Source organism: Triturus cristatus, chromosome 7, assembly GCF_964204655.1.
Source record: "Triturus cristatus chromosome 7, aTriCri1.1, whole genome shotgun sequence".
Classification (NCBI taxonomy): Eukaryota; Metazoa; Chordata; class Amphibia; order Caudata; family Salamandridae; genus Triturus; species Triturus cristatus.
In genome coordinates this window covers 1361472963-1361496482 of record NC_140590.1, presented here as the reverse complement: position 1 = coordinate 1361496482, position 23520 = coordinate 1361472963, and the positions used below count along the sequence as shown (strand labels likewise).

The following is a 23520-nucleotide window of genomic DNA, read 5'->3' as shown; positions in this document are numbered from 1 at the left end:
ACAATCCTATGTAGGGCAACTCCTCCCTTGACAGGATCGCCTGGGGGTGTGCCCAGCACCTTCTTGAGCTTTAAAGCAAGTCTTCCTTGTCACTGTCAGATGAAGCTCATACCTAGGCCTGCCTCTTCTTTGTCTTTCTAGTCAAGCTGGCACCAAACCCAGTAGGGATAGAAGAACTGACCAGAACTGGTTTAGGGGGTGGACAAAGACTTGCCCTCCACCCAAAGGCTGGCCTGTTGACATGTGAAGAATCATAAGAAGGACTGCTCTGCTGTCTGAAGAACCTGAAAGAAGACTGGACCTGCATGCCTTGAACCCAGGACCCCAGATGTGACTCCAAGGGTGAGTTGGCTGACCTCATGTTTGAGCTACGAGGACACAACAAGCTTCCAGAGGCAGTCACCCTACAACTGCCCAGCTGACCATTTCCAACTGGACCTGCCCTGTACCCTGCAGCTGGCCTCTGATGCAGTGAGTCGTAACCCCCAAGTAGTGCCCCCCTTACCCCCCCCCCCCGCCCCCAGGTCTGGGACCTTTGGCTGGTGTTAGAGTGTACTCCTCCTGTCCCCAAACTGCCAGAGAAGGGACATTAGAAACTTTTTTTCTAACTTTCTGCCTGGAGAACCAACAGAGAGTGGGGTTGCAGTTGAAGCCGCAGCCATAAGATGTTGAATTGCCGGTCGGACTCAGCTTACTGGTTTGCCCTTCTGAAGGAGATCGGAGATCCAAAAATGTTTCTATGTCTGAACATAGGAAGCTTCACTGAGGCCGATTGACGTCAAGGCTTTCCTGAGCGCATACTCTGAACTTCGCCCATTCAGAGCTTTCCTGCCTTTATCATCGACAGCACTGGGGCCGCACTCGTCAGCAACCCACCATCGTTTGAGCCCCAACTGGGATTCCTGTTGCAGCTTGCCCATGACTCATTAGGACATCTTTTTCTCCAGAAAAGTTTATAAATCAGAAGGTAAACTTTCCACTGGGACAAACCTGGTCCCTGTATGCATTCCATCGTGGTCCGCCTTACCTTCTGACTTTGACACAGTCTAGTGCGACCACATAACTGCAGTTGGCACTTTGAGCTTTTTGGTTCTATTCTGAATTAAAACGTTAAACATTCATATCTCCGGTTCGAATTAACAGATTTCATTAAAATGTACTTAATTGTATAGATTGGTTACAGATTTTTGTTGTATGTTTTTTTCACTTAATTACTGTTTGAATGCACCATAAATACTTTGCAAATTGCCTCTAAGTTAGGCCTGACTGTTTTGTGCCAAGTTAGCAGAGGGTTAAGCACAGGTGTATTTAGCGACTTTAGTGGTTCACCTTGGCAAGGCTTGTGATTAATTGAGGTGGATTCTAAACTAATACTTCAGTTTCTTAAATTAGTGTTCAGCAGCTTGATGCAGGACTTGTGTTTTTGCAGTGCCACTCAGTGATTTGTGTAAAACCAAAAATCCCTTGTATAATCTGACATCAAAATTATTTTTTTATTTTTAAATTCATCTTTATTTTTAATAGGGCATTTTTCTCTTTTTCCTAAGTTTCACTCATATCGTCATATTTTACACCATTGATTTTTGCAAGAATGGAGGCTGATCCCAGCATTATTAAAAGTTTCACTGTGGCAGAGCTGAAAAAGGAGATGGGGCTGTAACTAGGAAAAGGCTCCAAGAGACTGGATAACCAAATAGGCCTCAGAGCCAGGGAAGAAGTCTGCATGTTGCCATCTACATCACATAGATGATGGTGCAGAAGAGGATTAGATAGAGAAGGAGGAAGAGAATGATCTGATAACAGACCCTGGGCCAAAGGAGAGAGGGGGGCCAACAGGAATGAGATCCCCTGCTTTGTCCAGGGTTGAGAGCTGTATGTCCTCCTATAGCCAGCCTGACCTCTGCAGAGTTGGAGGACTGACAAGCTGAAAGAGGAGACAGCCCATCACTGGTGGGCCTACCCCTGGAATGATCCGAGTAGTGTTGAGGGAGGAGGCTGCCCCAGTTAACCTTGAAAAGAGTACTGAGGTTACCCAAGTGTCCTTGAGTAACAAGGAGATGGTGCCTAAGACTCACCGACCTGACAATACTAAAAAGTGCAGGCATTGGCTCACCATCAGTGGGTAGTGGGTGGAGGTTCAGAGAAACACTGGACTCAGTATGACAATTGTCATGTCATCTGGTGTCCTCAGAACTTGTGGTCCTTGGTTTCTGGGAGATCTTATTCTAAGCTCGTTCTTAACCTTGATTCTGGGGAATGTTGGTGCCTCTAATGTCTTTTGTTAACTACAATCAAGAAATACTATATTGGCCAATGAGTAATTTGCCCCTACAGATCCTTTCTCCAATCTGTGACCCTTTAACGGACAGGCTTGACACCATTCATGTGCATACTAAGTGCAGGCTAGTACCATGGCTACAGGGAGAAGTCACCTTTTCTTTCTGAAATCAAGCAGGACACTTGAGATAACTTCTCAGCATCCTGTCCTTGACCCAGGTATCACATACATCTCAAGTATTTAATTTAGCCCAAGATATTGAGGCCAAAGGGATTTCCTGAATTTTTAAAAACATTGTTACATTTGAGACTGCTGGATGTTCATTACATTTCTGCCTCCCCTAATGTCTCTTGTACCTTCTGAAAAATGTTTTCAGTTGGCGGAAATCGATCGGCAGTTAGGAGCAGTTAATCCACTTGCCAATTGTAGACTAATTTAGACATTTTCCTGGCTATGTTTCTAATAGACTAACCAACTTTCATACATGAAGTCTTAGAGGTCAATCATGCACCAATCTCCCAGAGAGAGAAACCACCCCATTTTTGCATCGTTTTCATAAGTCAGGGTTTCAAGGCAGACCACGTTTCTGGGCTTAGCACGCAAACAAACTCAAAATTGGACAAACTTTGACTAAAGGAGGAAATCGGTGTGCACTCTGTCACCCTTGTTGAACTAATCTCCCAGACGCCAGTGAATGTCCCTAAGTTGCACTGTGTTCCTACTGATTTCTTCTGGTGCCTGTGGACAAGCTAGCTCTTTTCCTTATGGTATTTAGACAAAATATCTAGTTTAAAAATCGGGAGACAGAAACATTAGAAAGAAATATCAGGATACAAAAATATTGTGATGCAGAAATATCTTTGTCAAGAATATCATTGTTTCAGGTAAGTAATATTGTTATTAAGAATACTGTTTTTGTTAATATTGTTTTCAATAACTTAGGGATTGATTACGATGCTGGTCTGACCTACTGTTCGACCACCAACCTCGTGAGCCCTTTTCAACCGCCGAGGCCTGGAAGCTTCCCCCCACTGTATTACGATGCAACCACTGCTACCATGGCAGTCGCATCTACGGCGGTGAACATATCCATGAATATGACACTGCAAATGCTTACAAAACTCACATCAAATATGTGAATTGTACACATATGCATGACATATGTGGGGAAATGCTTCGTGCAACATGTCCCCCATTGCTGGAGGTGGCAGAATGTGCACGGTCCAGTCAATGGGGAAACATACCGCATAAGGACTTACTCGGATTCCGGCGCCCATAGAATCTGAGTCATCAGGTTTCAGCTGCGCAGGTGTAGGGGGACCTGGAGGAAGGTATCTAAGGCGGAGACAGCTGGAGAGAAGTGGATTTGGGTTAGTATGCAATCCAAATACTTAGTTTCTGACAACTCGAGGCAGCCACCACGGTTGGGTTGTCGGAAAGCCACATCGTAATCCGAACGGTGGTCGGAGATCCCTGTACTGCCCTATGAATGCTGTTTTTCTCTGACCGCCATCTTGGCAGTCAGAAAAAAGCTGTTGTAGTCGGCAGTCTTTCAGCAGTCGGTCTGCGAATAGGATGCATGTATCGCAAACCGGCAGTCGGACCAACCGCTTCTGATGAAACTGCGACCATCCGACCGCCTTCGACAGGACCGCAGAAGTCGATCCGACCGGCATCGTAATCAGCCCCATTGTCGCAAAGAATATCTTTTGAAAATAATTTTAATGTGTTTAAGTTCATATTTTGTGTGTTATTATTGTTTGTATAATTGTTAGTAAACATAGTTTGTAATTTTAAGTGATTTACTTTTTTTATTGAATTGCTTTTTTTTTTTTTTTTTAATTTTTTTTATTGATTCAGCGAGGAAGACATACATAATAAAATAATAAAATAAAATATAAAAAAAAGAATAAAAAAATATACAAATATTTCTCTTGTATACAACAGAGACAAAGCAGGGTAATACATACATAAAACCATATAGCCAAATTATAACCATCATTATTGTATCCATTTTCTCATTGGCTCCCATATCTGAGCCCCTAACTTTTTCTTTGAGAGACCTTTTAATTTATACAGGGCTGATTCAATATTAAAAATTGAGATTATCTTAGCCCTCCAACCACAAAAGGATGGGGGGTCCGGATCAAGCCACTGCGACGTTATACATAGCCTCAAAACCGACATAGACATAAACTTAAAGCCTCTATGACGCACCAGTAATCCAATCGGGTCTGAGGTAGATTCAAATTCAACTCCAAACAATACCAGACTCGCTGTAATAGTTATCTGTACCCCCAGATATTGACTCATAAACTCCTCTATCTCTAATAACAGAGGCTGAAGGGCCGGGCAGGAAAAAAACATATGAATTGAATCTGCAGCATGGAGATCACATCTTGCACATTTATCACCCCTCCCACACTTCCATTTCGATATCTTTGCAGGAGTATAATACAAATTAAACAGAGCCATATATGACTGGCTCTTAAGACCACCAGACAGCAAAATAGAACCAGCAATTTGGGTGACCAACTTTAGGTCTAAATTACTAACTGATAGTTTCTCCTTCCATATTGCTTCCTGCCTAGCCATATCATCCCGTTGCATACCCATAAGCTCCGTATAAATCTGACGTATTTTGGAATTCTGTTGCATTAACTCCAAAATACAAATCTGTCGAATCTGACATCTACCCCCCGTAATTGCACCCTGAAGAAAACTTCTCAGCTGCAAATATTTAAAAAAATCAGCATTTCTAACATTAAACCTGCCCTGTAAAGCTGCAAACGAACTCATCTCTCCCTGCACTAACAGATCCCCAATTCTTTTAACACCATAACGGGCCCACCTCCGCATGACCGCGTCATGAAATATCCCAGGTAAAATACCCATAGCATCTAATGGTGTTTCCCGTAAGATACTCGGAATATGCAGCTGCTTACGTAACCCCTTCCAGACTAAATAAGCTGCCTGAATTATTTTAAACCTAGTTTTTTTGTAATAGCTTGGCTCCAAAATTTTCAACAATAAGCCTTGTGCTGAATCACCAAGACACCATTCATATATTGAAGGAGAAAAAGCAACATCCAGGACTGCTATCGGGCCACATACCAACACACCCATAAATTGAAGTAATGTTGCGCAATAATACAAATAAAAATTTGGGAGAGCCAAACCTCCTCGTTCCGTTGGGAGATAGAGGAATTTCATTGCTCTTCTTGATCGATGGTATCCCCATAAAAAACGTGTGCACATTCGTTCTATTTTAGTAAACAGCAATCTGGAAAAAAGGATTGGAATAGCCCGGAAGAGGTAGAGAAATTTTGGGAAAATAGACATTTTTAGGACATTACCTCTTCCATACAATGACAAATGGAGCCGGTCTAACCGTTCCAGCGTTTTACTAACGGACGCGATCAACGGCTCCACATTTCTTTCTGGGATAGTTTGAATTTGAGGTGAGATAATTATACCTAAATAGCTAGCCTCCGTGACTACCTCCATCCCAGATACTAGTCCGACTTCTGTATGTAGCACCTGGGTTTTCCCCAGATTTAACTTACAACCAGACACTGCCCCAAACATTTTTGTGATGACCTCAATTCTTTGCAGTGCCTTATTCATATCACTGGACAAAACAGCCAGATCATCAGCATATGCCAGGACCTTAACAGAGTACGAATGCGCTGTTACTGGTCTAATTTCGGGGTCCGCCTCCAGACTACATATGAGAGGGTCAATAAACAAAGCAAATAGAAGTGGAGAACAGGGACAACCCTGTCGGGTGCCTCTGTTTATCGAAAATCTCTGTGACTCCTCTCCAATCAGCCGTATTGTTGCCCCTGGAGCCCGATACATTGAGCATATCGCCCGTATAAAACCATCCGGAAACGATTTCCACCTCATCACTGCCCAAAGAAACTCCCAAGACACCCTATCAAATGCTTTTTCAGCATCCAAAAAGGCAACGCCAACAGGTAGACTCATTGCCTGTGCCCAATCAAATACAGAAATAACCCGTCTAACATGGTCCGTGGTCCCCCTCCCTGCAATAAATCCATGCTGACGTAATGAAACTAATGGAGGGATGACTACCCCCAGTCTTTTAGCTAGACATTTTGAATAAATTTTATTATCCGCATTAATTAAAGATATTGGTCGGTACGAGGATAGATCGAGAGGGTCCTTTCCCTTTTTTGGAAAAACCACAATTACTGTCTGAGACCAGGATGCTGGAGGTACCCCTTCAAACGCTCCTTGAAACACTAGCATCATTATCTCCTCTAAAGGCTCTCTAAACTTAACATAAAACTCCAAAGGAATCATATCTGGTCCCATCGCCTTCCCTGGAGATAGTGAAAGCATTGCTGTTTTTATCTCCTCCCACGAAAGGGAGTCTGACAACCAATCCTTATCCATATCATCTAAACCTACACAGGCCATTTTTTGGAGATAGCTCTCCGGGGTCAAGACTGGTTCAGCCATATATAATGTTTCGTAGTATTTTTTAAAGGCATCCTGAACCAGAAATGGTGTCTCTACAAGTTTTCCATCCATATCTTTAATTTTAACTATCCTAGAACAGGCCTCTCTTTGACGTAGTCTATTAGCGAGAACTCTCCCAACCCTCTCTCCATATTCATAACACTGATTCCTATGTACCTGATAGTTTGCTGCCGCCACATCCGCAAATTCCTGATATATTTTCGCCCGAGTAGCTGCAACTTCCGCCTGTACCTCCTTAATCCTACCCCCAACTTTTATTTCTTGAACCAATCTCTGCTCCACCTGGGATAGAACCACCAAGACCTTTAAAAACTCCAAACGATCATTTTTACGTTTCCTTGCTGCAAACCTAAGTGTCTCCCCTCTCACCCCCGCCTTCAGTGTATCCCAGACAACATCAGCCCTTGCAGAACCTATATTCATCTGAAGAAATTCAAGAATCCATTTCTTCATCCAGCTACAATAATCTTCATTAAGAAGAAGCCTTCTGTCAAATGTCCATTTCCTTGTCGTAGACATTAAGCCAGTACACTCAAATTCTAATATCACGGGGTTATGATCCGATATTATTTTAGGTAAAATCCTTATAGATGACTTTGATAAAATAATATCAGAAACCAAAAAATAATCCAATCGTGCCATCTTTCGGTGCGGAGCAGAAAAAAATGTATACCCATCTTGGCCAGGATTAAGCTCAACCCAGGCATCATAAAGCCCTTGATCATAAACAAACGCCTGCAGACCTCTAAACCCTCTCGGCTTCCTTCCCATATAAATTTCGGGTGATCTCAAATTAAAACCAGACGGGAGGTGAATATTTAAGTCGCCACATACTATCATAGGCTGTGGATACAGTGAAAGTTCTGAACTAATCTCCTGGAAAATCTCAGGGGCATCCAAATTTGGCCCATATATTGAACAAAGTGTAATAACTTGGTGAGATATAGCCCCCTCGATCATAACCCATCGTCCCAGCCTATCTACCTTTTGCTTCCTTACCTCCATCAACCCTTTCTTAGCCAATATTGCCACTCCCTTTATATTAACAGATTGGGATGTACAAGCTACTAGATCAAGCCCAAGCGTGCCCAGCCAAGCCCTATTGGACCACGCTATATGAGTTTCCTGTAGAAATAACAAATCCCAGGAACAGGAACCTATAATCCTGGCCAACACCCGTCTTTTCCTAAAATTGTTCAGCCCACAGATATTTAGTGTACAACATATTAATTTCCTCATCTAGAATCCTTAACATTCCCAAATGATATCTCCAAAGCCATTTTTATATACTACTTTCGTAAGCTGCATAATTCTTATCAAAAAAATAAATATATCACAATACAATTGCTGTGATCCGGCAACTAAATCCTGCCTGTTCTGTATGCCTCCTTTCTTATCATAGACCAAATTAACCTTAAACATAGAATCTTTCCTCCTCGCAGAATCTTTTACACCCCTTTCCACCACCAACCCCCCCCTGACCCTAACCCTCCCAGCAACCCTAAACCCCTCCCTCCCCTTCCTCCCCTTACCCTCCTCATGAGGCATCGGGAAAACCTATTCCCTAATGATGATAAGCTTGATGCCCAACTTCCTCCTCTGCGGGTTACCACTGCAATCAGCATATCAAAAAAAAACAAATAAAAACCAGATTTTGAGATATGCTGAAATATATTGACCCCCAAAAAGAACAGAAAACCAGTAGAGGCACACTAAAGTCAATTAATGTCAATTAATGTCCATGTATCGGCCTACTCATACATTATTGATTCATAAACAAAATGCAGCCAGTATCAGAAAAAAAAAGATACTTAAATAGACTGAAGATACTCTTTCGCCTTGACTTCAGATGTGAAAAACTGACTGTGGCCACCCCTGACCACCTTCAGTTTAGCCGGATTTTGCAGAAACACCTGACAGCCTTTGGACTGAAACAACGGGATAAGCTGTCTAAGCCTCCAACGAAGTTCTACGGTAGGCTGGCAAAAATCTGGCCGAACAAAGAATTCACACCCTTTAGCCTTTCTCCGTTTATTCGGTCGTGCCAGATCGTACAGTTCCTCTCTTGCACGAAAGTTATTCAAGGAAATCAAGATAGCCCTAGGGTAGTCTATGTTTTGTACTTTCTTCTGCACAAAAGGGAATCTATGAGCCCTTTGAACTTCCTTCCGCCACTCCCAATGTCCAAGGTCCGGAAAGGCTTCTGTTAGCAGTTCAATCACAAATTCCAACGGATCCAATCCCTCTTTCTTTGCCGGCACACCTAATATTCTCAGGTTATTGCGTCTAAGTCTATTTTCAAAATCAATAAGTTTCAATTGGACATCACCCCTATCTTCTTTAAAGGATTCCACTATTTTCTTTTGAGCCCCTAGCTCGTCCTCCACCGTAGAGATCCTAGTCTCCGCCTCGTTCATCCTTATGCCCATATCTGAACAAGATCTGGCAACTCTTCTCACAGCATTCTGTAAGCGCTTACAGGCATTCTGGGTACGGGTTAGACCAGCCTGAGTCTCTGCCCTGTGCGTCATTATAAGGTCATATATTGTTGCTAAGGTAATCTCTCCAGATGCCGATTTTCCTTCTGTTGTTGGAGCCGCTCCCTGAAAAGGGACTTCGCCCGCTACGGCCGTCCCAGCAAAATTAGGTGAACTCCGTTCATCCCAAGTAGACGAGGCCTCCGAGCCTCTCGTAGTCTCAGATCTAAGCTCCCCATCGAGCTGCACCAGGAGCTCAGCAGAATTCCCAAGGACCTCTTCCTCAGGCATCAAACTTGTCCCATCGAGCCAGTCCTGTACTGCACTCTCATTCGAGGACCTATCTGATAATGAAAAAAAATCTTCCACAATTGAATTCTTATCGGGCAAGTCAGATGGGTTATTCACCAACCCCCTACCATCCTGCCGAGTAGACTGCTTCACCACGTCGACGTCGCCCTTCGAATTAGATAGTAACAGCTCAGCGCTCTCCAGAACTCCATCTCCCAGAATCCTGCTCTCTGGACTATCTAAAGTGCATGTTGCCGATATGTCTTTAATGATCTGAGATTCACAAGTATCTGTACTCTCCTGTGTTCCCACCACTACCGGGGTAGGATCCTTAATCATACCTTGCCCCTTACGTGGCGCATTTTTTAGTTTAAACATTGCGGGGATATGCTGTGATGCCGCACTCTCACCCGGCGCTTCAGCCACCACCCTAGCAGCATTAGACAGATTGATTGCTCCATTTACCTCCTGCTGCTTGTCTGAGGGATCGGCCAGTCCGTCTCCCACCCTCTCTGCTCTCTCCATCGGCCTCCCTCCAGCCGCCGTCTGCCGTGTTCTCGGTGGCGCACCTGTCCCTTGGGCGTTACCTCTGTTCCGTCCTGACCGCTGATGCTGATTCTTCCCTGCCATTCTGCCTGCTCAAAACTCCAGCAGACTCCAGCAGAAATGAATGCCGTGCACGTCAGGCAGCCCAGAGCAAAGGCTGTCAGCACCGCCAATCCTCCGATTCAGCCAGGTGAGAGCAACTCTGAGAAAAACCACGAACAGCAAGGTAGCAGGATAGCGGGACGGACCGGTATACAATAACGAATATCGAGTGTTGAGGGAAGTATAAACGGAGTATAAACGGAGTGAAAAGGACAGCACCGGAGATATCTTCCGCCGTACTCACTGCTCGTAAAGCCGCTTTAACTGCCTTAAATCGCCATTGACTCCCGTACAACGAGGAAACCCGCAGAGGTAAGGGAGATGAGGAGCACCAGCTTAACCGGCCACTGCTGCGGCCGCCATCTTGCCTTGTTTCAGGTAAGTAATATTGTTATTAAGAATACTGTTTTTGTTAATATTGTTTTCAATAACTTAGGGATTGATTACGATGCTGGTCTGACCTACTGTTCGACCACCAACCTCGTGAGCCCTTTTCAACCGCCGAGGCCTGGAAGCTTCCCCCCACTGTATTACGATGCAACCACTGCTACCATGGCAGTCGCATCTACGGCGGTGAACATATCCATGAATATGACACTGCAAATGCTTACAAAACTCACATCAAATATGTGAATTGTACACATATGCATGACATATGTGGGGAAATGCTTCGTGCAACATGTCCCCCATTGCTGGAGGTGGCAGAATGTGCACGGTCCAGTCAATGGGGAAACATACCGCATAAGGACTTACTCGGATTCCGGCGCCCATAGAATCTGAGTCATCAGGTTTCAGCTGCGCAGGTGTAGGGGGACCTGGAGGAAGGTATCTAAGGCGGAGACAGCTGGAGAGAAGTGGATTTGGGTTAGTATGCAATCCAAATACTTAGTTTCTGACAACTCGAGGCAGCCACCACGGTTGGGTTGTCGGAAAGCCACATCGTAATCCGAACGGTGGTCGGAGATCCCTGTACTGCCCTATGAATGCTGTTTTTCTCTGACCGCCATCTTGGCAGTCAGAAAAAAGCTGTTGTAGTCGGCAGTCTTTCAGCAGTCGGTCTGCGAATAGGATGCATGTATCGCAAACCGGCAGTCGGACCAACCGCTTCTGATGAAACTGCGACCATCCGACCGCCTTCGACAGGACCGCAGAAGTCGATCCGACCGGCATCGTAATCAGCCCCATTGTCGCAAAGAATATCTTTTGAAAATAATTTTAATGTGTTTAAGTTCATATTTTGTGTGTTATTATTGTTTGTATAATTGTTAGTAAACATAGTTTGTAATTTTAAGTGATTTACTTTTTTTATTGAATTGCTAATAATATTTTATAGTGTTGCAGCGGGTAGTTAGGTTTGTAAGCGGATAGGGTGGGAAGTTAATTAAGTAATAATGAATTATTAATTAAATAATTTTAAGTAAATTTTTGATATTACTTATGTATATTACTGTTAGACCTGGCATCTTTTGGCGTGTTTCTCGTCTTTTTTGCTTTCTGTCTTCCTGTTTTTACGGTATGTCGGACTTCGTTTCGCTGGTTTAGTGCCTGCACGCTTTCTCACCGCTGTTCAGTTTTAAAGAGCAAGTGCTCCTACTGGCAAGGCATTTCGGTTTAAATTAAGTAGGTTAAATCAGACATTATTTACCAGAATACTTTTATACTGCCCACCTGGGGCAAATAAAAATACATTTTTACAAACCTTCCAAGTGTTAGCTGAAACCAGCCTGCTATTCGACAATTTCTCCATTGTGGGAGATTTTCATTTCCACTTGAAAGCAATAGAAGATAAAGACACGGCCACTCTTGTTGATATCGCGAAGTCCTTAGAACTCAATCAGATTATAACAGAGACTACGCACTCAGCAGGTCTTATTATAGACAGTCTTTTCACTTCCATAAAAATTCTAAATGTATCTCCTATGGTATGGTCTGATCACTATGTAATTATTTTTAACATTGAAAGCCCAAGCAGACACTACCAAGCAAACAAATCTTCTATACCTGTCATAAGTGGGGCCTGGAACAAATTCAATACAGAATTACTAGCTGAAGCTCAAGGTTCAAAAGACACTTTATTCGGATAACGTGGTATCCATAAAAGCACAGCAACAAAACAGGTTAAAAATATACAAGTAAGAGAGTCATAATAAAATCCATTGACAACATACAATAGTCTTTCAGATACGTACAAAAATTCAAATACAGATAATGTGAAGACTCAAAGATTAGACATCATCTGACGTGCTCGAACAGCAATTCTCAAAAAAGTGCCTGTGCAAAAAACCAGCTCTTTGTCATCCAGAGTAAGTAACTCAGGTAAGCATTTTCCAGACTGATAGGCATACATGTTTTTAAATACGGGGTTAAAAGCCACTTAATATACTTTAAATAGTATTTTTTTAAAAACAGAAAATGTAAAATAGATTGACCACTCTGACCATCACACGGGCAAGGTAAATGACAAGGTCAGAGTGGTGACCGAGGGGAAAACATAATACATATTTAACAGTGCCTGCCCTTAGGCGAAATAAAAGGCTCCTCTCCCAGTGGCTCATGGACAGGGTAAGGTAGTTAGCCAGCGGATGCACGGGATGTTCAATGGCCATATAGCTGTGGGCAAGTGATTTTTTGGATTCCTTTTCAATTCTTTCCGTTCTATATAATGAATAAAGCGCACTCCTAAGCTCGTTTTTATGCATGGTCACTGCTGTGCTACAATTTAAAAAGATACTTCCCTTGTTAACGCTACATAGGCTCCGATACACCCCTGACAACCAAAGGATAGCCTTCCCTTTCTCACATCCAATACAATCGCTAATGATCTCTCATTTTAAGGATGCGGCCGGTTTTATCCAAACGGATAACCAAAAGAGGGCGAGGTGGGCCCTAATAAAATCTTCTATAAAATTTAGGTTAAGTTCCCTATGGCAGATATTTTGAGGTGTGAAGATTGGGACACCTAGTAGCTTCCTGCAGAATCTGTTCTCTTCCTGTTGGATACAGGGACTTTTGGCAATACCCCAAACCTCAGCGCCATACGTGGCTATTGGCATGCATTGTGATTTAAACATTTTTAAAATGGCTAAAATGGCACCTGTTCTCTTAGGGCGTGGGACACTGAGAATCGAGTTGGTGGCCTTTGAGAACTTGCTCCTGGAGTGAGCCATATGCTCAGTCCAGGAGCCGTTCGCAGCAAAGACCATCCCAAGATAAGGGAAGGTGCTAGTGCTCGTCAACCTCTGATTACCCACAGGTATAAAACTAAGTTGACGTTTCCTAGGACCTCACGACATTATAAAAGACTTTTTCTAGTTAGTACATAGGTACAAACTGTCCATGTGGTTAACAAAACCCTGCACTGGAGTGCGTAAGGAATTCGGATTGGGGTCCATAAGGACCGCATCATCCAAATAGAGTATTACGGGAAGTGTTTTTCCATTGATTTTTGGGACGTCTTGAGTCAATGATTTTAATGTTTTATTCAGTCCGTTAATGTAGATGATAAAAAGGAGGGGGGCTAGGACACAACCCTGTCTAACCCCCCTGCCTACCTTAATAGCTTCAGTGACCTCGCCCCCGCAACCAATCCTGACCCGGGCTTTATGAAGGTGCGCCAAAAAATGCACCAGGGGCTTGTCCAATCCATAAAAGAGGATAGACCAGAGCTTTGACCTATTAACAAGGTCGAAAGTGGAGGTCAAATCCATGAAGGCCAAGTAGATTGGCAAAGCCCGCGCAATGGTGTATTTGCCCAAAATTAGATTAAGATTTAGTCATTGGTGCCAACCTTGCTTCGAAAATCCAATTGATAGTATTATCAATTAGTGAGATGGGCCTATAACGATTGGGTTGGGAACGATCCCCCTTTTTGAAAATCGGGACAATAATGCTTGCGGACCAGGAACTGGGTAGTGGAACGTGCATTAAATTGTTAGAAACATTTAAAAGAAGAAGCGCCCAGAAGTCTGGTTTGCATTTAATAAGGTCAATAGGTAGCCCGTCTGAGCCAGTGGCTTTGTAACCCACATTCTGTTGGATGGCTTCTTCCACCTCAGACAGGGTTATCAGTATTCTAGTTAATGGCCCAGGCTCGAAGTAGTCCGCCTCTTGTGCGGGGGCAGCAGAAATCTTTGTGAAGTGGTTTTCCCACGACTAACTCGCAATGGTGCAGCTAATGGGAGTTAGAAGCTGCCCCATGGATCGCAGATCCCTCACAGCTGTCCAGAATGTGTCGCCCTTTTTCATATTTGCGGCTTTGGCTAGTACCTCCCAGCGATTTTTTAGAATTTCCCCTTTCCGATTAGAAATCGCAGTTTTATATCTCAGCCTGGCCAATTTCACTTCAAGATTACACCTTGGGTTAGATGATAGGGCTCTGCGCAATTGTATGTTTGCCTCAGATCACTCATGATCAAACCATCTGGGACCTTGTTTCACAAGAGGAGTGAGTTTTGACAAAAGAGTTTTAATTGCTAGGCAGAGTTTAATAAAATTATGGACTGCCTCAGGGAATGGATCTTGGGCTGATAAACATGAATGTATGAGGTGCATAGTGTCCTTTACCACTGTCTGAAACAAATCATTACTATCAATACCCCACCATATCAATCTCAAATTGTCGGTGGAGGACGTTAAGTTCCTGGCCCCACATTCTGAGGTAACCTTGTGGGAGGGGGGGTCTAATCTCAACAATGTTTTGATTGGATTATGGTCCCCTTGACTCATAGCAATGACTTCTGCTTCCATTAGATGATCTGCGAGGAGGGGAGAAATAAAGACAAAATCTATAGTGGAGGAACACCCCCTTCCTCTGAATGTTGGGACAGGATAGTTATTTGCGTGTGTTGCGCCCACAATATCCATGGCGTTGGTGAGGTGATGTATACTCAGGAATATAACCAACTCTGCGCCTCTGCGACAAGAAGAGCTGGGATTGTGAAACCCTGAGCTATGTGATGTATCTGTTAATTTCGCATTAAAGTCACCACCCAAAAGGATACCAATAGTTTTGGCTGATTCTTGCTGGCAATCAAGGTTGGAGATAAAATCAAAGAGCTTAATGAAATTCCCATTAGGGATGGAGTTGAAATCATTGTTATAAAAAATAATCAAATAAAAAGAGACTCTCCTTTTATACAATAAGACTTGAAAGTTACGGCTCTAAGTTGGCAGAACCTTGATGCCCCCACTGGCAGCAATGTTAATCCCAAAAATAAACCCCCGAGGTGCAACCAAATTTGGGAGTAGGGGCTACAATATTATAACAATGGAGCCCATTGATATGTAATTCTTGGGTGACCCTAGTCTCCTGGAACATAACTATGTCCTGTTCCTTTATTAAACGTAGCCAGTCTGGGTCACCAAGTCTCGAATGGAGGCCTGCTACATTCCAGCTCAAGATACTCAAATCTGTACCAACCTTGGCCTTAGATATGTCTTGCTGGTCATCTAACGTATTAATGAGGGAGGGGGGTACAAAAACCTGAGGATTTTCCGAGGGGTAAGGTCGATATTCCAGTAGGGATGGTTGTCAATCCTGTGTATCCAGATCTGATAAGGCCTGGAACCTGTTGGATACAGGGATGGGGGCAGACATGTTTGCAGTGGGCCTAAATTGCGGTTTATAAAAATAACCCAGGGGGAGCGCACAAATACTGGAGCTTTGGGTGAATATTTGCTCACAGAAACTTAATAAGCAGCTAACCATATGGGGCCTGCGAAAGTTGATCATGATACAGTCACCATCAATGTTTTTAGGGGATTGACCAACCCACCCAACTCTGCGGACCATAAGGATCTCATTCATGTCGGAAGGGTGAAACCTTTTGTGTTTTTTTAACCAATCCACAGTTTTGTTGTGAAGGTCAACCCAAGACTACCTCTGGTCCCTTATAAGAGTGGGAACACCGGCCAGAACTAATACATAAGGACAGGTGGCTGGAGGTAAGCTCAGAACATCAGTATTGGGTCTCGAGCAGTTACTTCTCGTACTGTCTATTGTACTCCTACTCGGGTCAGTCGGTGTGGCACCAGAATCTAAGCATTCAGGGTGACTGTTGCGTAGACCCAAGGTCTTCGTTTTAAGCTCCCGAGATACATCCAGTATATTCCCCTGCTCAGGGCTGGGTTTCAACGCAGGAGGTTCTTTAGATTTCTTTAGATTGCGGCAGGTTATACAAGAGTTAGCAGATGAGGACTCTTTGTGCGTGGTGGGGCTTGGAATTAGCAAATTAGATCTTAAGTTAACGTCTTCTGGCATTTGCAAGCCCTCCCCCGCATTAGCATCAGGATGTAAATTGTACCACTGCCACTTGAATTGTCCGTGGCAGTAACCACACGTTCTAACTTTTCCCAAAGAAGTGTAAAATTCCTGTTGATTAGTTCTTTAATGTGTGCTAATGCGGTTTCCAGAGCAGTCTCCACAGAGGTGGCAAGAGCAGCATCCCCAATGGTATTATTCCTTGTTAATGGAAAAACATCAGTCTGTGTGCTGACAGAATTGCTTAGTATTGTTACATGATTAGTTGCAAGGTTAACGGATCTGGGACCCTTTATGCCTTTGTTTTTATGGATACCAACGCCCCGCTTCCGTTTAGTCCATGGTACTCTCACCTTGTTCTCGTCTCGGGGTTTAGCATCCCGTGCTCTGGTGATTATGCTAGACCCTTTAGAGGTGACCATGGAGGGTACATCCAGAGTTGCCAAGGGGGAATTAGAAGACAAATTTTGCGGTGTAAAGGACATGCGCATTTGTGAGGTACCACCCGAATCGGGGATACCTAGTAACGGGTGACTCTGTAGTGTAGAAGGGTTTATGGAGAGCCGTTGCTCTGTCATTGCGGGAGCCCGCGCCCAGATTGATGGCGCTTCCCGATGATGAAAGCGGCTCCAGCCACGACGGCTCCTGGGCCTTGTAGTGCCCCCGAGATGCAGGCTTCAGTGGGAGAAGAGCTGTCAGCGGGACTAGCTGAAGCATTAAGGTATAATGAACCCGTAATTCCTTTAGACGCAGAATTAGCATCCAACTGTTATTCAGACTGGCTGTCTGATACCTTCCCCAAGATCTTGTTCCCCACCAAATGCATACATTGTAATAGAAAAGCACAGTCAGCCCCCCTGGTTTACAGAAGCCCTGATGCTAGAAAAGTAATCGTGTAGAAGGATTGAAAGGAGCTGGAGGAAACATTATAACAAACAAGAAAAACTGGCCTGTGAGCTTGCACTAAGTAATAATCATCCTAATAGCGAGCAGACAACACAGCCATCACAAGACTATTCGCCATTGCTTGAAGTTATGCCTAACACTCCAGAACAAGTGGCAACTCTTCTAATGCAAAGCAAATCAGGTTCTCCTTATGATCCCTGTCCTCCTAAGATACTTAAACTAACACCAGAAATTATCTCTAAAAACCTGTCTGAGATCTTCAACTTCATTTTTTCTACAGGTGTATTTCCGTTGGCTTGGAAACAAGTCTCTATCCTTCCTCTTATACAAAAAAACAATTCAGAGCTGCATTAACCCTAACAATTACCGTCCAATATCATGTCTTCCACTTCCTTCCAAAATTATTGAAAAGATCATGAATATAGAATTATCCAAATATATTCAGGACAATCAAATCCTAGACTCAACACAGTTCAGATACAGACCAGGACATAGTACTGAAACTGCCCTGGTCAAAGCAACGGAAGCGGTAAGGATGACATTAGACAGAGGGCGATAAAACCCTGATTCACCGTTTAGCAGAAATAGAAATTAAGGACATGGCCCTGACTCTGCTCACCTCCTATCTCACTGACAGGAAACAAATCTTAGCGCTGGGTAAATTTGAATCAACACCATATTCTCTACCTTGTGGGGTGCCCCACCCTTTTAAATGTCTATGTGGCTAAGCTGGCCCAATTATCAAAAGTTTTTAATTTAGATCTAACTTCTTATGCTGATGACACTGAATTGGTAGTCACTGCTATAATAACGATTTTTTCAGGACCGCAAGGATGCCGAGCAGTCAGCTGTTGAATGAGCAGGCACTGTTTGAAACTCAATTAGGGAAAAACAGAGGTCATTGTATTTGGGAATCCCTCCCCAGCCTGGTCCCCTAGTTGGTGGTGAGAACAGCTGAGTCAACCGCCAAATCCTGTCCCCAAAGCGTAAAAACTTGGGAGTCATTATTGATGTCCTCTGTGGTATCATCAGCTTACCACATCCTTCGAATGATTAGAAAAATATTGCCATACATTCCCAATAATTTCAGGAGAAATGTGAATATTGCATTACTCCTTTCAAAACTGGACTACTGTAACAGTCTTACTTAAAAGTGCAAGAAAAGCATGTAAGTAGTCTGCAACTGGTGCAGAATGCTGCAACCAGAATGATCCTGAATCTGCTTAAATTTCATCCTATCTATGTTAGAATTAAAATTCACTGTTCCCATAGTGTATTCAGCATGTTATAATAGGTTAGCAATGTGTCACTAAAGTACATGTAATTATGCTCGTGTTTTGCAACCCGCTAGGTTATCCCGGTAACATGCAAGCTTTCGTTAGCCAGTGTGACTCCATTTTGTATTTCGTAATCCTAATTAGACTATCTCTGCTGAGCCCGTGTTAGGCCTTAGAATTCAGAATAGCTTGCCTCAGCAGAATACTGTATTTCGTTATATTCTCTTACTCTGTTCAAGGCTGCAGCTTGACTTGCTAACAAGACAATTATTCCGCTTTGCATTCCATTGTATACATGTGCTCTGCTCCCATGTTAGGAGACGCTGAGACTTGGCACAGTGGCCTTGGGCCACTGATAGCATGCCCATCTGGCAGGTGTTAGCTCATCTCTCTGTACCTCCTTTGTTCGTGTCTGGCTCAGACCGGTACTTTTCCACTAGAGGCGTCGCCAAAGTCTACTGAGGGGTTTATCTTCTATTAGCGAATGTTGGGGAGTCAGTCCCCTCGACAACATCTTATGGTCTGACTGGGCTCCTCTGCAGAGAATAACAATAAATACGTAAATTTGCATTCTCTACTGTCTGATCGACTCTTCATTTGGGAAGGCATAGCAGGTGCTCATAAGTACCCGCATGGCCCTAGAGGGCACCATCCTTCATCTACCAGGCACTCTGAAAGCTACATTGGCTTCTAATTCGCAGCCGGGCAAAATTTAAAGCCCTATGCCTTGCACATTAAGGACTTTACAATACAAGTCCAGAATTTCTTAGGAATGTGTTCAGATGGCACATTCATAATAGATCTTTACGATCCGCAAATTCCAAAACTTTTGTAATTCCCAAAATCAAAAAGGCAAACCGGGGAGGCAAAAGTATCATATTCTGCACAGCAAAGCTATGGAATGGCATTCCAGCACATAGAGCCATTTTTTCTTTGTTGGCATTTAGGAAGGAAATTAAGATCTGGCTTTTTAACACCTAAATGAGTAATCTTAGCATGCTCAGCTTTCAGACAGCACCAAGACACCCAAGGGTAATTGCGCACTTTATGAAAATTTTTAACATAACATTCTGTAAATTGTGTTTATGGATTAATGTTTCAATGTTTGGCTTATTTGATTTACTACTAAGTCCCTAGTACGGTGCACTGTGTGTGCACAGAGCCTGTAAATCAAATGCTGCTAATGGGCTTCCAGCACTGATTGTGCCACCCACACAAGCAGCCTCTCAAAGGGTTCTCAGAGCTACCACTGCATTGTCTGCGTGCAGTTTTTACTGCCATGTCCACCTGGCAAGTACACTTACTTGCCAGGCCTTAACCTTCCCTTTTTAGGTCTCGCCTGAGCCAGCGCTTTAGCGCTGCTCTCGCGAGAGCTTTAGTTATCGGGGGATGTGGAAGTGCAAACTAGTGCTTTCAGGCCTCCAGCAACAGTGCATGTGCGCCGGGCGCGCGCACCATTTGTCAGCCTGCGTGATCATTTCGCGGCCGCTTTGATGTTCTCAGTGAGCCGCGCGGCCACTGAGAACATCAAAGCGGCCGCAAAAGTGCTCACCATTTGCCACCCCCTCCCTTATCCCACTTCCTGCTTGTTTTTGTCCTGTTGCTGCTGTCAAACACCAGCTTCTGCACCGTGTGGCTCTGCAGTGCTTTGTCTGACTCACCACTCTGTCCCCAGGCTATACACTCGCCTCACCGTGTGCTCTCTCTTTCATACTCTGCAGCCTCTCGCACTGTGCAGAGCTGTCGGCATGTGCTCCTCCTGTTTGACACTTACTCGGCGCAGTTCTCTCACACTATTTACAAGTCAATGAGGGTTGCTCTCGATTAACTTATTTCGATGGCAGTCCGTATTCCACGCGTTGTATCAGGCGCACTGCCTTATTTTACTCTCTTTATTGTACCGTCTCTCCCGAGCAAGCAGCGCAATTGCTGCATGCCTTCAGTTGATCACAATGGGTCTAGTTTTTTCCTCTCGAAGCACCTGGTCCATTAACAGTTGCCCGCATTTTTCTCAAGATCGATGGGATAGATACCTCAATGCTTTAAACGCTCGAGATTGCACTACGCTGTGGTCTGCGGGTCATGAAATGTTGATCCCAATAAGACAGCTCTGCTTTTCATTCTTGTTTGGTCAGTGTGTCGAGTAGCATCCCAAGGCCATAGTAACCCCTCCAAGAAACGGAACAAGTGGCTTTTGAAGATAATCTGTTACGCGCTGTGCCAGTCTCTTCTGCTTATCTTTACGTTCTTATTGTGTGTCTCACCTGACGTTTTCACCCTGTACGGTCTCAATATTCACTGTGCGCCTGCTGTCACGGTCATCAACACACTTGCCTCCTCTGCAATCTCTCTGTGTTTTTATTGTGCATTTATACGTTTCCAGCTTTACTACGGCCCAAGGTCCCATCACCGTTTATTCAACAACGCTTAAACGGAAGGGAGGAGCCAAGATGGCGACCGGAGCAGACGCTTGAGCGCCCGGCTCCGCCGGCCCTTGGCCTCGGACTATCATCCTGATTCCTATCCTCGCCGATTTTCGAGGTGCAACGTGCGCGACGACGCGCTGACCGCGCCGCCGCTTTCCCGGAGTCTGAGCCCGCCCGGATGCCGGAGTTCTTGGTGCCTTTGTTCTCCGCGCTGGACCCCTGCTCTATTGTGGCCTTGGCCGGCCCCCTGGCAGCTCCGCAGTCACTGGACCCCCGGCGCAAATCTGAGCCCCGCGGCCCCGATCCCGCCTCACACCACGGATTTTCGCCAGATGAGCCGGGGGAGAGACGCCCGGACACCTCCTTCACCTTTCACCTGACGGGCTGGAGCTATAGGGTAAGCCCCGGTGTGGCGGGTCTCCTGCTTCGCTCTGTGGCCCGCGCTGTGGAAGGCTGCGGACCCCCTTCTTCTATTGCCTAGTCGGCTGCAAAGAGAGTCCGAGGGAGGGGAAGCGACTGTTGGCTTTCACCTGTTGCGGCGCAGACCTGCGTGGAATTGCCTCCTTGTTACGACCCCCCCCCTGACCACTGTACCGTTCAGCGGTAAAACATGGCGTTGATTGCCTGCTCGCTGCTGGGGGGCGATGCTCCGGTCTCGCCCGCTGCCCGCTTCGCCCTCCCTCTACCAGACTCCAGCTCCACAGTGCCGTCCCGGATTGCTGCCGATGTGGGGGCGCAGCTTCCGCTGACATGCGGCTCCGTTCTGGCTGCCCTGCGGGACCTTCGTCTGCAATTGTGTGTTGGCTTGCAAACGCTGAGTGAGCGGTTCGACTCCATACTGTCGGCTGCGGGTCGTGAGCGCCCCGTTTGTTCTCAACAAGACGTGGGTCTGCCAGTGCTTCTGTCCTCTTGCGGGGACGCAACGACTGTGTATAACCATGCTACACTGGTGTCTGCATCTGGCTTTCCCGGCTCCCAGGATCAATCGATCTCCTGCTCAATTGTGGACACTTTGTTTCCCTGTTCATTGCTGCCTGCTTTGTTGTTGCCTGCCTCACCGCGTCCGCAAGAGTATCCAGCTGAGCGACACCTGACGTCCTCGAGGAACCGTCCACGGTGGCCTACGGCTTCTTTTATGTGGAACTTCTGTACTTTACAGGCCAGGTCTGGATTTTATATGGTGCACAAGGGGACCTCAATAGATGATCGGCGGCCATTTTGTGACTCTACTTCTCCATCTTCTCCCAAGCGGCCATATTGTCTTTGTCTGCACGGGCTGCGGGGCCTTCATGTGGGGGCTAGTCTAATCTTACGCCCGCGATCGGGCCAGGGCTAGATTGATTTCTATCACCATGGTGTCACGGATGGGCTGGACTGGGACTGGAACTGTCTGCATATGTTGTGCGCACTCGTCGCGATTTGTCTGCCTTCATTTATATTGTTGTGACACGTTATCTTCACACGACCGCCTTTGGGTGTAGTGGGTTCTCAGTGTGTGGAGACGTAGTCGGCCGGTGGTTTCGGGCGCTCCGAGGTTACGTGGGCTCCTCCCCGCTTTCTTCTTTGTTTTCTTATTTTCTTACTCTATTCCTACTTTCTCTCTTGTCTATATTTCGGGTTCATTGGGCGACAGGCACTATGCCGGGGGGGGGCAGGCCGTAGCCTCCGCATTGGTGTAGGGTGGGGGGGTAATTTACCTTTTCTTTTTAGTTCTATGGGCCTCTTTCTTCTATGTCTCTGCGCTATACTTGTTTCCGATTCGGGGTCCGGGTGTGGGGTGGATTGAGTGGGGGCGGCTTTGGAGGGGTGCGTATTTACTCATGTGACTATCCTGTTATATAACTGCATCGCCTCACTGTCTGAGATTTTCTATGGCCGTTTTAATGATGCTGCTGCTCTCCCGTATGATGGAGCCATCTTGCGGACTCGAATCTCCTTGGTTCTATCCTCTACTGACTTTTTCCTCGATAAAATTATTTTGAAAACCTTAAAATTAACCTTTACTTCTCCTTCCCCTGGTGTCAAGGATCTCTCCAGTGTATAACTCCTGAATCGTTGCTAATCTTGACCATTGACGCACAGGGGTTGTAATGTGTGTTTCAGTGCTTAACCGTTTTGTGGCCGGCCTGATGGTTGTAGGCCCGTATTTGTCCTTTTCATATGCACGAATAAAGGTTTTTTAAAAAAAAAAAAAAAAAAAAACAACGCTTAAACGTAGTCTGCGCCCTCCTTCCAATTAAGTTTCACCTCTGTTGGCCATGGACAGCGTCACCCCTTGCGTATTAACATAGGTCTCGCTTTTGGGACCTTATAAGTGTTTAGCCATGCAACACTTGATGTTGTTGCACCAAGGATACTGTGCTGGATAACTAAACACTTATAAGGTCCCAAAGGCGAGACCTATTGGCTATGACAATGCTTGTTTTACATGTAAGGGTTCCCTCAGGTA

General features: G+C 45.0%; 1 protein-coding gene across 1 annotated transcript in view; it reads right to left on the bottom strand.

Annotated features, from left to right (window-relative positions):
- The window catches only part of MMP24 (matrix metallopeptidase 24), a 458389-nt gene that overhangs the window by 22552 nt on the left and 412317 nt on the right, over positions 1-23520 (bottom strand). The gene's annotated exons all lie outside the window — the stretch shown is intronic.